The following is a 16,874-nucleotide window of genomic DNA, read 5'->3' as shown; positions in this document are numbered from 1 at the left end:
ATATTGTTTCTAACACCTGAAAGTGTGTCTGGATTGTGATGCCTTATGAAGGAAAAAGACATTCACTACTCGCCAATGTATTACCATTCACAAAAAAAAAGGAAGAAAAAAAGAGTAATTTATTTTAGCAAAATGTGAACGTGTGGACAGTGAGTAAAAAATAAAAAAAGCACAACAGGTGGATCTATCCCTTGAAATGTAAGCTCTTATAGAAACACGTGCTTTTAAAAAAAAAAAAGTAAATTTTCAAACATGTATAATATATTAGGTAAAAAAAATTAATGATGTTTCTTGACAGGTTTATCGTAATAAATGCTAACAGCAATGGTGAACGTGTAAAGTTCGTAATTAACTGAACTGAAATTTAAACTGTAGAATGTCATTTCAAAAACCAGCCAGATTTCAAAACCCAGCAGGAGGCTGACTCATTATGTGTTATGACTCATTATATGTTTCCTAAATTCAAAGGCTAATTGTCAGAGATTTGGAGGTAACGGTCAAAACACAGCTTAAAAATGTTTAAGAAAGTATTTCTTCTTTTATTGTATTGTTAACAACATAAAATTACCCTAACCTACATAAAATATTACTATTATGATCAGGTAAATAAACATATTTACTGATATTGTGGCTTTATGCAAGACAGCTTAAGTTATTAGGGGATTAGCAACCAAAATGACTCTGACTTCTGCCCCTCAAAAGCCTTTCTTTTCTCTGTTCACACTGGCAGTGACTTATGATCACTTTATTTTCTTTTGGCATAAGTGATATTAAAATTGAACATAGTCTTCTTATGATTACTTTTCAGTGTACTAAATTGCTTTCCCTATTATCATATTCTGTCTCTCAAGACTATCCTATACTAGTGCCCACACTTCCTTGTGCTAAGTACAGTCAAACATAAAGGACTGAAGAGTAGGCAGGTTTACACAAAGGTCTAAAGCAATGAAGTGTTTCAACTTATCCTGGATCCAGCAAAAATCCCAGATTTATTTGCATATCTTGGAATGCTCTGACTGCCAAGCAGCTTTCAACAGAGGTGACTACATAGTCAAACTTGAGTATCGTCTGTGACAGGACTTAAATGGCTCATCAGGAACTTTAAGATTTATGTCCTTTATCTAGGTTTACCTGAAGTGAGTCTCCTGGGCTAGCATTGTGACAAATTCCCTTAGATCACTACCAGGCAAAGAATAATGTATTTTCTCCCATTCCATGGCAAATCTCTGTTAAAATTAGGATCCAATCCATCTTAGATTTGTACTTTAAGGAAATTTATGCTGCAGTTAATTCCGAGTGACCTACAACATAAACAAATAATTGTAAATGGATTACTGGAGATGATGGGAAATTACAGGCCTTCTAGGGAATGCCTTAGAGTAAGGTGATTCTGTAGATGGTGCAAAGATACCAGGATGGCCTTCTGCTAGTTTTTCTTGTCAACGCTCCTCCTTTTCTCCAGCATTTATTAGTCTCAGTGGGTCCTATCAGTCCTCAGCTATCTTTATAAAGCACCATAAAGAATGACCAATAGAGATGACTGGGATTTTTCTATTCAAACTGATGGAGAATAACAGTGAATCAGAATCAGTTGTGGAAATACATTAAAATCAGTGGAAATTTCACTTGGAAAGACTTCTGATCCAAATTGCATACCTTACAATAGTCAATAAGCTAGGCTCAGTTACGAATTACTCCTTGATCATACTCACCTCTGCCATCTAACCACACCAGGCTAATGCTGAGGGTAGTTCTTGTGGGCTCTTGTGTTGGAATGTTTCACTTCTCGTTGTTTTCACATTGTTCTGTGAAGAAAAGAGCTGAATCTTAGCTTCCACCATCCCAAGTCACAGTCCTTACAACTGGGCTTGAACAAATATTTAATGACTAACACAGAAAAGCTGCAAAAGGAGAAACTGAAACATCCTTCCCATTTCTATTCCTTCCAAGATTAGCCAGCTATTAGCTATTAGCTATTCTGTGACAACTTCCCTCACTCTCTTGATGGACTGGAAATAACTTTTAAAACACAGATTTTTGTGGTAAGGCAAAAAACATTCCCTCCCAGTTCCAGCCCTGCAGCTATATGGAGTTGCACCAAAAGCTCATCTGGCTGCCAGGCCTTCAAATCTAGGCAAATACAAAATTCACTTAAAATTGTATTTTCTTTCCTGTGCTGTGACTGTCATAAATTTGGTTGTGTCTCTTTGTACACCTGCAGAAGAAACAGTGCAGGGAAGAGTTAAAAGTTTACACTTGACTTGATCCTAGTTTGCCCAGTCCACCTCTGTGTGATCTCAAAAGTGCAGAACATCAAATATGGCTCTCACTCTGCCTATGGGCACGGGAACATTTGCAGGGCAATAATGCCATGGAGTGCTGATCTCATGCGAGTTCCTACTGCCTTGATCAATGGCACCATGAAAAGAAGGTCCCAGTCTGAAGAACTTCCTCTCTCACCTACATCCTGCAATACTTATTACATCATCCAGGTGGGTGGGTTTTCATTTAGCTTTGTGTGTTTTTTGAAGTAGACAAGCTGGAAGACAGGGTAAACAAGGACTCTGCTTTGGAACGCAAGTCTTGCAGGTCTGAAGGATTTCTGTGTGGAAATCTGGGCAGGAAGTAATGTATTTGGAAACTACAATGGATCTGTAGGTTTCCTACTCAGCTGTTACCCAGGTGGACCCTGAAGAAATTTCCTTTTAGAAGTGAAAGAAAAACATACGATAGGATCTACATCCATTATTAGAGAACCTGATTGTAAAAACAACATCCCGAATCAGTTTTCATTTAGAACAGATGGTGTTTAAAAAGGGAATGCAAAGGAAGTACTTAAGATGGGATACACACTGTACAAAGCAGGTGAGTCAGGAGAAAAGTTCCGGTCTTGTTTTGCTGGAAAAACAAGTGTTGTCATACCAATAGCACAAAAAGTAATCAGGGGCTTCACTTCCAGCCCTTCTGCAGGTGTCAAACATGGCACTGTTTTATTTAGGAGATGTGAAAGACAGAACTTGCAATGCAAATTATGACTGAAGCATGCTGGCAAGGAGCTGCAGGGGGTGAAGAAAATATGCATCATGTCTGCTGAGTGGGGATCAGCTTAGTGCTGCTAGTTACTCAATTCTGCAGGAACTGCAGTGGCAAATGACCAAAGGATGGGGAATGTAAACCTCCTGCAACACTGCCCTGAGAGGGAAGGATGGCTCAGTCTAGCTTTCTCAATCTCATGTCTTCATCACTTCAGAAAACCGTTAAAACCAGTCACTGACAGCTTCTTTTAGATCATCAACCCTTCTAACATCATTAGCATCCTGTGTGTCAAAGCACTCTCTCATTTATTTATTTTTTTTTAAGCAAGTGATTACTTTGTTTACAGTGCTGAACTGGGAGTTGAGCGAGTGATCTCCTATTCCCAGTAACACTGCTGAATTCCTGGCTGACTTTGGCTTGGGACATGGTGTCATGAGTCAAGTTTCCTTGTATTTAAAAGAAACCTAAGCTTCCCTGCATTCCATAGGACTTTTAAGTTCTATTTAATTCTGATGAAAGGAATGATTTTTTTTTGTTGCAATACAGAAAAATATTTGAAACTTCATCACAGTCATCATAGTCGTCAAGTATTATATTCATCAAGTCATAGCCACAAACATGACATGTTGCTTAATAGCAACAGGAAACTGGAAAGTGTTTCAACAGAAAAGTTCTTAAAGTCCTTTAAAAATGATACCTCTGCTTTGTAATTTTCCTTTCACTGCAGATGCCCTGACGAGTAATGAGAGCTTGTCCATTGATATAATCCAGCTTTGCATCAGACAACTCAAACCATTCATCATAAATGCTCATCCTTAAAAATCCAGGTGATAGGCTTATCTTTCAAGATTTGAATAATCATTTTGGACTCCTTTTCCTCTTAGCCTCCTACTCTTCCAGAGATATTTTTTAATGCATTCAAGTTTTTCCTCTGTATTTACAGACACATAACATTTCATTTGAAAATACATTCTTTTAGTTCTAGTGTTACATCTTTAAATTGTATCTGTCACTTCACCTGTCCTTGATAATATCACAAGATTAACCTGGTATTAGCACTAAGACCTGCATGACCTTCAGAATTAAAAGTTCCAGCTAGGGAACAGTCACATGATAAAAATACATGTGAAATCTGCCCGTGCAAAAATATTTCTTTTGGACTACATATGTCACTTTTTCACCTACCTATCAATAACATATTACTGATATTCAATGTGTTGAGTTTTGTATTTAGAATTCAGGATATACAAACAATTTTTAAAATTCAAAGGCTTTGCGTTTCCTAATCCCATTCCTGCATGCCTCAGCAGTAATTCTAGCTTAGCCAATCCAGAGTCCTGACCCATCTTACTTTCCTGGGTATTGGGATGGCTCATTCTTGCATCTGCAGGATATGATCTGTAAAGACCTGACTGCTTTCCTCATTTCCTTTGCCTTTCAGAGCTATTCCTTGATGATCCCAGCTGCCTGCTCCCTGGGTAATCCGCAAGCTGCTCTCCTGACGCCCACATCTGGGCTCTGCCATTCTCCCCACTCCCTCGCCCTCTCCTCTTAGGATCATCACCTCCACTATCTCATGCTCACTACGGCCAAGGCTGACATGGATCACCACCTCCCTTGCCAGTGTCCCCCAGCACAACACCCTGGTTGGTCCAGCCAGGCTCTGTCATGTTGTCCCTGATGCTCTCCAGAAATCCCTAGGACTGCTTGTCCTGCTATGCTCCCTTCCAGCAGGTGACAGGGAGGTTCATGGGCCCCAGGAGCACCAGGCTCTGCCATCCTCTGACTTACTCAAGGAGTTTATGGAAGGCTGAAAAAGACATGCCAAGGGACGCACTGGCATACTACAAGATTTTTTTTCAACACAACTTCCTTCTCTGAACCAGAGATGGCCCATTTTGCATCCACCTCTGTCATAAAGGGTAGGATTCAGAGAATGATGAAGCCCAGAGCCGCAGGGACACTGGAGATGAAAAAGGCATGCCCAAGGAATCCTGGGACTGTGGCAAGTTCTGTTCCTCCATGCTTTTTCCTCCAAGCTCCTTTGAGCTTGGATGTTCACCTCTAGCTACCATTTAGGTGGCACTTACAATGAATTTCATGTGGAACAAATATGCAGTCATTCTCCAAATGATTTAAGGTTCCTCCATCCTTCCTTTCCTGTCTCTTTCCTTTTCCGTCTTCCTTTCCTTCTTTCCTTTTGTCTTATTTTCCTTATATACTAAGGGCACAGTACAAAGAAAACTTATGATTTCCTTCATGCTGTGAAGTATTTGATATTTCTATCAGAGAATATTTCTTAATTTAGCAACTGAAACTCATATTTTAACCTCATAGAAGACCTTTTAAAATAAATTTATGTAGAACAAGGATAAACCTAAACTGAAAAACGGTCAAGTATTTTGTGTAACTACTCATGTCAGAGTTCTCAAGTAGTCTTCCTTAAAGACTACTAACCCTTCATTCATTTTAAAAAAAGAGTATAAACCATAACTCATTTTGTGGTAGGGCCAGCTCAGAAAGAGACAGTAAACTTTCCAAAAGTTAGTTACTTCCACATTCCTGGAGAAACATTTCAAAGAACTGGGTTTTGCTCATACATTCAGTGGGCAAAAAATAATACTCAGAGAAGAGTCAGTATGATCACATATTTCAGTGTTATTTTCACCAGCAATCCAAATTCCTTGCTCCCTGATTTGAAAGCCATAAGAAAATGTTTTGACTCAAAATATTTTCTGAAATCTGTGCCTTATCTTGTACAGCAAGACTGAATACTATTTCAAAAATTTTCTCCCAACTTTGACTATTTAGGAAGCCATTTCTTTCTATGTTCAGTCCAATACATTCCTAACAGAGAAATGAGTTATGCAGTAGCTACAGCTTTTAACTTATCAGTGTAATGCTATGAATGCCAAGTGAGAAGTTGAGCAATCGTTAAAGGAGAGTCAGAGTATTGCTTTTGAACAAGACTACCTAGGATAGAAGTGAAATTATAACAAATGGTTAATTTCTATCATGACAAAGAACTAACAAAGGGGTCTCAAATACCACTGTTAGTGTCATAACAGTTACTATCACTGTGTATGTGGCGAAGAGGAAACTGAGATAGTGACATTTTCAGGTGATAGGAAAGAGTGAAGAGGGATGTGAGAAAATTTAGGATGACATCATTAAAGAGACAACTTGTTGACAAATGTAATTTTGTACTGACTGATGGGCAAAGTTTAGACTGCTCACAGCCTCCTTTGTTGTATAAAGGCAAGATACAGGAGAGCTATTGTTCAATCACTGCATCAGGCCTATGTGCCTCCCCTCTGCTCTTTCTTTCTTCTTTCCTCCAGAAACTTCTGCCTGAGCTGGTCACAAGCAACATCAGACTTTTCCCCACTGAACCTCAAGCTGAAAACCTGCTGGGAAGGAAGGCCATAGTCTGTCTCCACTTTCCTTCTGCCAGGGAATGACGTAGTATTTCTACAGGCATACCCCAGCCTACAGCTCTGTAAATCACTGCAGGAAGAGGAGTTGGCTACCAGTTGGCCTTTGAGGACAACACAGCAACATCCTGTGCCAGATGCTAGGCAACTGGCAGAGCACTCAGTGTACAACGCACAAGGAAAATGGTGCTAGAGAGATACAGCTGTCCATAAACCAGAGATGCAACCCCACCTGGTCATTCTGTCTCAAAAAGTGTTACACAATGGAAGGGCTCAAAACTCTCAAAGGAGTGGATCTTTGTAATCTTTAAGTCTATTAGGGGAACATTATAATAAATAATTTAATGCAGTTTTACAGAATGAAGATAAGGAGTCTGCATTTTCTCAGGTTTCCTTTGCTGTGGAAGAGGTGGATAATGTCTGCTAAGTTATTCTTCTATTACAGTTGGCAAGGATCTGCAGGGAATTCATATGCGATTTTCTTGCCTATAGTCTAATGAAATTGCCTTTCATTGGGAAAGAGGTGCCCAGAATTTTGTACAAAAGCCCTCCTAGGGCATATAAGTGTACAATGGAATAGGGTCTGTGTATTCTAGAGGCAGTACCCAGAAAAGGAAACCATACTGATGGGTTGGAGAATTTCTCTGCTCAAGATCTAGGGAACCTCATGTCCAAGAAATGTGCCTGTTTCGCTTCCAATCAGTGTCATTTCAGAGGAGCCACACCGCTCCCAGAACTGATTCACTGAGCTCTCAGTGCTCCTTACACCAAACTCTGTTTCATGATGAAGACATTAATCCACTGTTCAATACAATGCAGACATCCTTTTAGACTTATTATTGGTCAAAGAGAAGATCAAAGAGAGCACTGCTTCAACCTACTGCGTTATCCTCATTTGATGAACAGTGGAACAGAGCAAGAAAGTTCATGCTTGCTTAGCACCTGAGATAGTGGTTTATGCCTTTCACAATAATTCCGTAATATTAATGACGTTTGAATAAACTTACCTATTGAAAAGTAAACTCAAGTACACTGTCTATTGTTGTTAAATTATTTATAGTACCTTAATCACAGAATCATAGAATCATTTGAATTGGAAAGGACCTTAAAAGTCATCTAATCCAGCTCCCCTGCAATGAACAGGGGCATCTACAGCGAGATCACGATGCTCAGAGCCCCATCCAGACTGACCATGAATATCTCCAGGGACACAGCATCAACCACCACCTCTCTGGGCAACCTGTGCCAGTGCCTCATCACTCTCACTGTAAAAAACATCTTCCTTATATCCAGTCTAGACCTCCCCTCTTTTAGTTTGAAATAATTTCCCCGAGTCTTATCACAACAGGCCATGCTAATGAGTCTGTCCCCTTCGTTCCCATAGCTCCCTTTTAGATACTGAAAGGCCGCTCTCAGGTCACCTCACAGCCTTCTCTTCTCCAGGCTGAAGAGCCCCAGCTCTCTCAGTCTGTCCTCCTCGTAGGAGAGGTGTTCCATTCCTTGGATCGTGTCTGTGGCCCTGCTCTGGACGCGCTCCAACAGGTCTGTGTCTCTCCTGTACTGAAGACTCCACATCTGGATGCAGTAGTCCAGATGAGGTCTCACCAGCGCAGAGTAGAGGGGCAGGGTCACCTCCCTTGACCTGCTGACCATGCTTCTTCTGTTGCAGCCCAGGATATGGTTGGCTTTCTGGGCTGCGAGGACACATTGCTGGCTCATGTCCAGCTTCCCATCCACCAGTATCCCCAAGTCCTTTTTGGCAGGTCTGTTTTCCAATAACTTGGTAAGAATGAAGTGGAATCTACTGTTGCGAAGACTGACACAAGCAATGCCATATACAAAATTGATCCTGTCAGTTTTCATAAAACAAGTTTTCTGGTGAGTAATTTTAACCTTAACTTCTTAAGGCAAGAAAAATTATAGATTATAAGTACTCCACAGGATTTTATGAGCTCACTGTATACATGGTTAAGTACACATTCTACCCCATTAGCTTTAACCTCTAAAAGACTCTAACCTCTTTAACCTCTAGAAGATTTCACTGAGAAGTCTTAAACAATTTGCCAGGATTAGAGTTTCCAATATAAGACCTGACCAAATATTCATTTGAAGTTTTGAAAAGGACCAAGAGACATACAAAGACATAATTGTACTTCACTCAGCCTTGGAAGTCCTCAGTATTGTGTAAATAAATCTAATAATCCTCTACTCTTCTGACATCAGATTTGGAGGTAAAGTTCATATGGATATTTATTCTAGCATTATGAAAGTTGAAAAAAGAGAAACCTGTACTTCAGGGCTAAAAATTTAATAGTATTACTAAAAACAAAAGCCAAAATTGCTGTGGCAAGCTTGGAAAAAACACACCCAACATACATATTGATGTTAATAACAGAACACTAACATTAAAAACCCTGTATTGGGTTACTTAATGCAGTGTATTCAAATAGCGAAGCTTCGACAGTAGCTAGCAGCATTAATACACAGCATCAGGAAAAAGAGTGTTCGTGATTGGAGTTTATGTGCTAAATTTGACTGAGAACCTAAAATCCACAAGCACTGGGAAAAGTTGCTGTTGGTGGAAAAAACAGCAATCTGTGAAGAAAGTAGAGGCTCATGGAAAAAAAATCCATTCTATGTTGATGTTAACAGTAAGGTCAAGAGGAATCTTGATCCTATTCAGAAATGCTGGGATGGAGAGACTGGATAGAGAGTTCATTATCATTACAAAGCACTTCCATGACTCAGTGCCCAGAGCTGAAGCTCACAGAGATGAAGTTCACAGCACAAATCAGATACAAGCTTTAAACTGAGTTCAATTGTTCATATTATTTACACAGAAACGTATTCTAATTTCAGAATATTGTGGTTTTTTACAGTATGTTACAGTCTACATAAATTAGCATTCTTGAAGCATACTTGAAATTTCTTGATGATGTTGCAGGGCTTCTGTTAGACAGATACTACAGAAAATATTTAACTCTGGGCAAACTCCAATTTTGTTTACTATAATTGATTTTTGTTTATTTCATTTTCAAAACTGTTTTTTGCAACTATTAGAAGCTCAGGACTGGAAGTTCTGTTCTTGCAATCACCACCAGGGATGAACAGATCTGTAGTCCATGTAGGCCTGTTTGAGTTCCTAACCACCCATCACATTCCTCTCTCTAAAACCACATATGAAAATGAAAAAAATGTTAGATATCAAGTCAAGAGGCTACACAGACTCTTCAGAGGAGAGATAACATTCCTAACTTCATTTTCTTCTTATCAGACCATCAGCAGTTCTAGTACAGTGCCTAGTACAGTGCCTAGTACAGTGGCATCCCCACTATGCATCGAAGAGGTATAACTGTACACACCCAAGACTCAAAAGTGGTGGTGCTAGGCATGTTTTATGAGAATCTAATTACTTTCAGTCAGACATGTCAGGGAGCTGAAGTAGTGCTAGAACTGGTGGGAAAGCATACTGAAGAACACATTTTCCAGGTGCTGTGGTTTAACCCTGGTAACAGCTCAGCACCACACAGCCACTCACTCACTCTTCCCAGGTGGGATGGGAGAGAGAGCCCAGCTGCTGCACCCTGCTGTGACCCACCAAGAAACCTGAAACCCCCACACTGAGGGTCCACATAGCATCTCATGTATCTTGCAAGCATTTAGGTAAAGCATGTTATCAACACCATCCTTATGAAGTAGAAAATTCACTATCCTTTACAGAGGGCAGATGAGTTTAGAAAAGCAAAGGAATTTAAGGCCAGGCTGTAGGTACAGAGGAACACAATTTTTAAGTTCTGCAGTTCTAAAAATAAGCAGCTAAACAGTGTGACCATAACATGAATAATCTAAATGCCTTTCTAACCACACTTTTCAGAGTAATTTATGACAAATTCAACAGAGAAAAACAGAACAAACAGACGGCACTGTGTTTCAGCTCTGGGCACTACCGAACTCACCTTACAATCAAAGTGGACCTGTTTTGTTCTCCCTTAAAGATCAGCACTGATAACGAAGTGCAGTATTTGCAAGTGTAATTGTCCTCCCCTTACTTGCAAGCTATACCTCTCACAAGACACAACCATCAAAATGGCAAGGCTAGTCACCTTGTAATTAAAGTGGATGTTGTATACTGCTCACAAATGTGAGTAGTACAAAGGACAATCCTTCAAGACTAATGATGTATTTTAAGTTTTCCACGTAGAAGAGTACAGTATTTGCCAGTTGTTTATGTGCAAATTTTAGAAATGGCTTGACTAGAAAAGTAACATTTAGCAGGACTTAGGTCATAGCACTATCTACAGAATAAGATATATTCTTTCACTGATTTAAAAATTAATTGCAGGAGATAGAAAGGTACTAATGTAAAAACACTCGATGATCATACAGTATATGTCAAGAATATGTTGAGAAAGGAACATACAAACTGTGAACTACTACACCTGTCCTGTTCTCTAGCTACGTGTTCCCATCTTGTGGTAGCATGTTTTCATTTGGCAGTAGGACAGACCAATGTAAAATAGAGATAATATTTTCTCTTTTTTTTCAGCCAGATTAATTTTTGATTGGTTTCATGCCAAGAAATCACTCAATTGCTATTACTACAAATGGGAAGACAGTAGCAGTATTGGTTTAGATACATTTAGGCTAACTTGAAACCACACCCTGTGGCTGATGTCCCAGCCATAGACGACAATACTTCCACTATATGCAATCTTAGTTATCAAACTCCATTTGATTCCATAGCTGTTTATCTTTGCACCAGCACTGATTTTCATCTGATGGAAAAATTAACCTATCATAAGAGCTCTTGGAGGGAAATAATGAACATGTTGCACACTGCTTTCTTTGCAAAGTTCACTATGGTGCACAATAGCATGCTGCCAAACAATGAGAAGTACAGTACTGGCCAGCACCCTGCTCAATACACTGTGATCCGTAAGGGATCTGCCCAGCAATGCTGTTAAAGTATTTAACTTCAGTGGGAAATCTCACAGACTCCCACTGAAGGCTTTCCTTCCCTTACAGTCAGAACCTTCACAGCTGTAAGCAATATAGTCCCCAAGTTCCCACAAAGAAAGTATTTCAGAGCATTTGCTGGTCTGCTGTAGAAAAACAAAGCATGAAACCAGTGATAAACGGCACTGTTTTACATGACATGTATACCTATTGTAGGACACTACAATGTTCAAAGAGGAAATACCTCTGACTGCCCTAAGAAAGCACGGCCTTAGTAGCAGAGTCATGACTGAATTATATAAAGCAGAGTTCTAAATGCAACACATATGATCTTTTTGGAGGTATCTTTCATTCCAGGTCATCGGGAAGGGACACACAAAGAATAAAACAAAGCATGGGCTTATAAGGCAAGTTGTTCAGCACAATAAGGAAACTGAAAGATGTTATGAGCTTTAGTGGGTGACGATAGAGTAGATGAAGTACATTTCAGATAAGTGTAGAGCAATCCTAACTTCAAATACCCAATAGTATAAGAGCTGGACTCAAAATTTCTACTATTTCTATTTTAGTGACAAGATCAGGGGTTACAGCTTTCTGAAAACCTTGACTTAGTGATCAGCAACAAACACGGTTCCACAGGTAGGCATCTAGGTGAGTTCTGAATGCCTCTAGAGAAGGAGACTCCACAATCTCTCTAGGCAGCCTGTTCCAGTGCTCTGTTGCTCTTACCATAAAGAAGTTTCTGCATGTATGTGTAGAATTTTCTGTGTTCCATTTTGTGCCCTTTATCTCTTTTTCTGTTGCTGGGGACTCTTAAAAAGAGCCAGGCCCCACCTACTTTGACTCCTACCTGTTAGATATTTAAAAGCATTGGTAAGATCCCCTCTCAGTCTTCTCTTCTCCAGGCAGAATAGCCCCAGGTCTCTCAGCCTTTCCTCATACAGGAGATGCTCCAGGCCCCTCATCACCTTTGTGGCCCTCTGTTGCACTCTCTCCACAAGCTCCCTGTCTTTCTTGAACTGGGGAGCCCAGAACTGGACACAGCACTCCAGATGTGGCCTCACCAGGGCAGAGCAGAGGAGGAAAAAACCTCCCTCAATCTGCTGGCCACACTCTTTTTAATACACCCCAGGATACCATTGACCTTTTTGGCCACAAGGGCACACTGCTGGCTCATGGCCAGCCTGTTGTCCACCAGGACCCCTCTGCAGGTCAGCCCCTAACCTGTACTGATGCATGTGGTTAGTCATCCCCAGGTGTAGGACTCTGTACTTTGCCTTGTTGAACTTCTCCAGGTTCCTCTCTGCCAAACTCCCCAGTCTGTCCAGACCTTGCTGAATGGCAGCACAGCCTTCTGGTGTGCCAGCCACCCCTCCCAGCTTTGAATCACCAGCAAACTTGCTGAGCATGGACTCCACCTCCTCAACCACATCACTGATGAGGATACTGAAAAAGACTGGAGCCAGTACCAACCCCTGAGGAACACTACTAGTTACAGGCCTTCAACCAGACTCTGCTCCTGATCACAACTCTGAGCTCTGCCAGTCAGCCAGTTGTCAACCCACCTCACCAATCGCTTGTCTATCCCACACTTCCTAAGCTTATACATGAGGATAACATTTCCATAACAGGATACTATCTGAAATTGTAGATGGATTCAGGAAGACCCAGACAAATTTTTAATCACAATTTTGGCTTAGGACAGACCTGGTTACTTCAGGATAGTGTCACTTACACCTCAGTATAGTTTTACCCAGGTATCCACTATTATTTTTTGTCACAGACAAAATGTTAGATGGACCTTTAGTATGAATCAACATATGTTGATATATTCTTAAGCAGACCCTGGATCAGATAAAAGTGTCTGACTCCATGTGGTCAATCCAATTTCATCTGTGATTAAAGAATTACTTTTTTTGGCAACAATCATTATTTAATTGTTGCATAATGGTTAATGTAATTTTCATTTTAGCACATCAGGCACAGTTTCAAGCCCCAGGCAAACATGACCACAATCATTCAGATAACACGCTTTATTATGTTAATATAAGAATATCCTTTATAACCACAGTATAAATTTGATTCAGTGCAGGTAATTAAATCAAGACTCCAGACAAGTGAGGTTAATCACAATGGTGTATTTTCCCCTCCTAGAATAGTCACAGTGGAAAGTATGCAGTAAAGTATGCTCATGGACAACCCAGTTCAGGCCAAGAGCTCTTCTCCTTTATAACTTCTCTTCATCAGTGGCAATCAACAAATGCCAGTGAAGAGGGAGAACAGGGCAAACATAAATTGTTACCTCAAATATTCTTCCAGCTTGCACATATTTCCAGCTCAGGGTCTGGAGTATGAGGTGATTTGTCTGTTTATCAGCCCTGAATAATTTTTTCTTCAAATATATAGTCCCTTTTAACTCACAGATTTTAGTATTCGCAGTATCTTTCACATGTCTTCAACCTTACGAACTGAACAATATCGTATCTACAGTAAATCATCTTGCTCATTCTATCTCATCTCCCCCACCCCAAACATTTCAGCAGCACAGTTTTGAGCATGAGCTCCCTCAGATTTCTGTGACCTCTCCATTGCTGTAACCTTTTATTTCTAACACATACTTCCTGTCATATAGTCACGCTTGACCCCAAGGCTGTTTGGTCTCCCAGGAGTCTTCAGTGGAAACTAACCTGACTGTATCAACTAGACATACTTTCTCTTCACACACAGAGTCCCATATAGTCACATGCTTAGTAATTCAGTGCTTTCTTGGAAAAAAAAGATGGGTACAAATGTCATGCTACTGTCCATCACTGGTTATATGTTAATATTTGTATTGACAATATTTCCACAGAGTCCATACCCACCGCAATATCAGACATATTCTGTAAGGAATATCCTCCCTGCCTAACAGAATCTAACATGGGTATACAATTTAGAATATAGGTAAAGCTTATGTAAAGAAGTCATCTAGCTTCTCAGGAGTGGTCTTGTCCTCTTAGTGCTTCTTTAATGCCATGAGCACCATTTGGTCCCACAGCCTCTCTGGTATGCTTCCCACTCTTATTCCTAAATAAGAAATATTTAGTATTCATTTGAATTTTTTTTTGCTCATTGTTTCTTGAAATCTATTTTGACATGCACAATTGCATTTATATAATTAAAAAGAGAGTGTACAGCCTTTTCCTCTTTTCCTCATTTGGATACAATTACAGTGAGATGTCTCCTTACCCTAATAATCTCCTCATTGTGCTGATTCAATACTCCTGCTTCTTATTTACCCTTATTCAGTAAGGTGGTATGCATGACTGCTGGACTTCCAGTATGCTGCCCTTCAGTAACCTTCCTGTAGCCTGTGAAGATTTACTCCTTTTAGGTTCAACAAAATTTTCAAATATTTCCCATTTTTGAAGCGATGGTACAGGGTGAGGCTGGACTTTCTACCTCTGTACAGATTATGAATTTATATTTAGGTCCCCATTAAAGATCAACATTGGCTGTGTCTATGCAGGAATGAATAAAGAATTACAGGTTAGGACTTATTGGGTTTTAAAGGAATAATTGCTATAGGTGTCTCAAGGCTGCTCAAAACTGGTGATGTGATTAAGACCTACTCAAGGACTTTGGCCTGATGAAAGTCAGAGGTACTGAAAATTTATAGTAGTAGTGATTCCCACAATGGACTAACATAACTACTGTAAGCCTTCAAGCTAAATAATAGTTTGTATAATTAAGAACAACATCCTTTTGTAATTTACATAGTGGTGTCATTTTTAAACTACAAAAACAATCTTCTCTCTATTAATGTTAGTATACAAGTTATTTGAAGCACATCAACCACAGTTTTAATTAGTAAAAATGAAAGGAGTCACTAAAAATATACAGTAATCTGTCAGAAAGCTGAGACATTACACATTCTTTACCACTTATTTAAGCTGGCACTTTACTAAATCCCTACAAGCTGTCCAGATCTTGTGGTATGCTTGCAAGACATGGCAGTTTGAAAAGATCAAAATAACTTTTATAAGAACCACTTTTTAATGATATATATATTTAACAACTTCTCTTTTTCAAAGTTTCTGCACATTTCCCAGTGCAGAAAATGAAGGCATTCTAATTTATTTCACACAGAGAACATTGGTCTTGTGATTCGAATGAAGCTTTGACTTTAGTTTAAAAAAAAAAAAGAGATTTGGCTCAGATTTACATGATGGTTGGAGAAATTATTAGTCCTCTAAAAATACCTGGAATGTCTACAGTAGGTGCTACTAATAGTTCTCAATATATTGAAAACATCTGAAAGGCACTGAAGTATAATTCACATTAGGAAAACCTGTGGAGCCATGGAAGGGGAAAAAACACACTACACTCTACTTCGAAAATATGATCATGTACGCAAATTAACATGATCATGTTAAAATAGTAGTCATAACAATATTTCTGGCATGGTTGAAGAGAGCTTGATTTTCCAGATTTAATATTCTTCACATGTAATATTCTTTATAGCATTTCCAAATCTTATAAACGGAAGTCCAAGCAGAACCTATAAGCAGACCTGGAATTTTCATATCATGGCGCAGACCTCTGCCGTTATTGTCTACAGTGATTTTCACAGCAGAACGCTCTTCTATGTTCAGGCAGATCACTGGAGGAGACACATATGGCTTTTGCCAAGACTTTTCACAAAGGTGAGCAGCATAATTCCATTGCTAGTTCCTCACATTCCCTACTCCCTTATTTTATGCTACTTTGCAGGCTATTCCTATTTGTCTGCTCACATCCACATCTTTTGTCCCTTCCTTTACAGTTCTTTCACCCCACTCTGATCTGTCACACCCCCATTCTTTCCTCTTCTTTCCTTGTCTCTTCATTTTATCCAATTTGCTTTATTTTTACGGAAAAAAATGCATTTTTTTTCTCTGGTATCAGTCATAGAAACAACAGCATTAATTAAGCTAATGTTTAAGAACTTTTCTTCTTATAATACTCAAAATAAGTTTAATTTCAGTAGCATTTGGCAAATATGAGCATTTGGTAAATAGGAGCTTATATAAAATCCTGGCAGCTAAACTGTCAGTAGCAGTTAACTAACCCTTTTTCAGTGTCAGAAAAGCCTGTAATAAAGATGACCCTCTATATTTAGCCTGGAATCCAGTCACTAAAAATGAATTTGAGGAGCTGCATTGCCACATCTACAAACCACCTCTCCTGGCTCTGTCACATCCAGTGACATCTGTGTGAATCATTATTTCCTGTGTAGAAAGTGGCAAATCAATATTTTTTTTCTGAAAGGTAATTTCAAAAAGCATGGATGAACAGTGGAGCCCTGAAGGTATTCATTTTGTTGTATATTCTTCTACTTCCCTAAAAAGCCTTGCAAACACAAAGCTAATGAATGACAGTTGGACACAAGGGGTAAGAAAACTCTTAATTGATTACTCTTGCTATGAA

General features: G+C 39.4%; 1 long non-coding RNA gene across 1 annotated transcript in view; it reads right to left on the bottom strand.

The window, feature by feature from the left end:
* LOC110393549 overlaps positions 1,725 to 16,874 on the bottom strand; it is a 31,246-nt gene continuing 16,096 nt past the window's right edge. The window contains exon 3 of the long non-coding RNA XR_002435033.1: positions 1,725 to 1,805. This is a non-coding gene — a long non-coding RNA (uncharacterized LOC110393549). The remainder of the gene's footprint in view (positions 1,806 to 16,874) is intronic.

This window comes from Numida meleagris, chromosome 2, assembly GCF_002078875.1.
Source record: "Numida meleagris isolate 19003 breed g44 Domestic line chromosome 2, NumMel1.0, whole genome shotgun sequence".
Lineage (NCBI taxonomy): Eukaryota > Metazoa > Chordata > Aves > Galliformes > Numididae > Numida > Numida meleagris.
This window is presented reverse-complemented; position numbering and strand designations above follow the sequence as displayed.